Source organism: Apium graveolens, chromosome 5 (assembly GCF_009905375.1).
Source record: "Apium graveolens cultivar Ventura chromosome 5, ASM990537v1, whole genome shotgun sequence".
NCBI lineage: Eukaryota > Viridiplantae > Streptophyta > Magnoliopsida > Apiales > Apiaceae > Apium > Apium graveolens.
Window position 1 is genome coordinate 124,019,693 of NC_133651.1, and position 1,275 is coordinate 124,020,967.

Below are 1,275 nucleotides of genomic sequence, written 5' to 3' on the forward strand. Positions count from 1 at the left end.
TTGTTGCTGAAAACCAGGAGAATTAAATTATTTGTTTCCAAACTACTGGAATGGTTGTTGCATCACATTCGGATTATTACTCCATCTGAAGTTAGGATGATTCCAGTTGTCAGGATGATAAGTGTCTGGTACTGGTTGCTGCGATCTCTGAAAGTTGCTCAAAAATTGAGCTGAGTCACTAGATATAGCGTATTGCTCCGTCGCATGCGGACCTTTACACAGCTCACAAACACTGGTTATCTGATTAACACCTTAGTTAGCCAAAAAATTGATCTTCATAGACAACGCCTTTAGTTGAGCAGTGATAGCCGTAGCTGTATCCACTTCAAGAACTCATGCTACCTTGCCCTGTGGTGATCTCTGGGTTGGATACTGATATTCATTAGCATCCATCAGCTCAATTAGCTCATAAGCTTCCTCATAGCTCTTTGCCCATAATGCTCCACTTGATGCTGCATCGAGCATGGGTCTTGACTATGCTCTCAAACCATTATAAAAGCAATTGATCACCATCTAGTCAGGAATTCCATGATGAGGACACTTTCTAAGCATCTCCTTGTAGCTCTCCCAAGCTTCACATAGGGATTCTCCCGATTGCTGCATAAATTGAGTAAGAGCATTCCTCATTGCAGTTATCTTCGCCATAGGGAAGAATTTAGTAAGAAATTTCTGAGCAAGATCCTCCCAAGTAGTAATTGAACCAGATGGTAGAGAGTGTAACCAGCTCTTAGCCTTGTCCCTTAGAGAGAATGGAAACAATCTCAGTTCCACAGCATCCTCAGAAACACCATTTAACCTGAAGGTGTGGCATATCTCTATGAAATCCCTAATGTGCATATTAGGATCTTCCGATGGAGAATCCCCAAACTGGATTGAATTCTGCACTCATTGAATTATGCCAGGCTTGATCTCAAAGGTATTAACTGTGATAGATGGTCTGACAATGCTAGATTGAATGTCATTGATCTTGGGTTGAGAAAAATCCATCAAGGCTTTCGTTCGTGCTGCTGGATCTCCCATTGTAATGAGTACCTAAAACACAACAAGTAAACCGTGAATGTAAAAGAGTCCGAGTCAGTGAACTTTAACAACCACTGATGACAAGCACATAAACTAAAAAGTATCACCGTGAATGTAATAGACACCAATTATGCTTAGTCCTTATATGTCTATAAGAATTGAAAACATAACGGTTTAATGCGCAAGTTATCTATTGTGATTACATAGGGCAAGTAAGATGGTTAAAATTACCTACGAATCAAGCATAACAATAAC

General features: G+C 40.1%; 1 non-coding gene across 1 annotated transcript; it reads left to right on the forward strand.

The window, feature by feature from the left end:
* Positions 1-523: 523 nt before the first annotated feature.
* Positions 524-630, forward strand: LOC141662186 (small nucleolar RNA R71). The gene has a single exon (XR_012550312.1). It is a non-coding gene; the product is annotated as a small nucleolar RNA R71 (small nucleolar RNA).
* Positions 631-1,275: the final 645 nt, after the last annotated feature.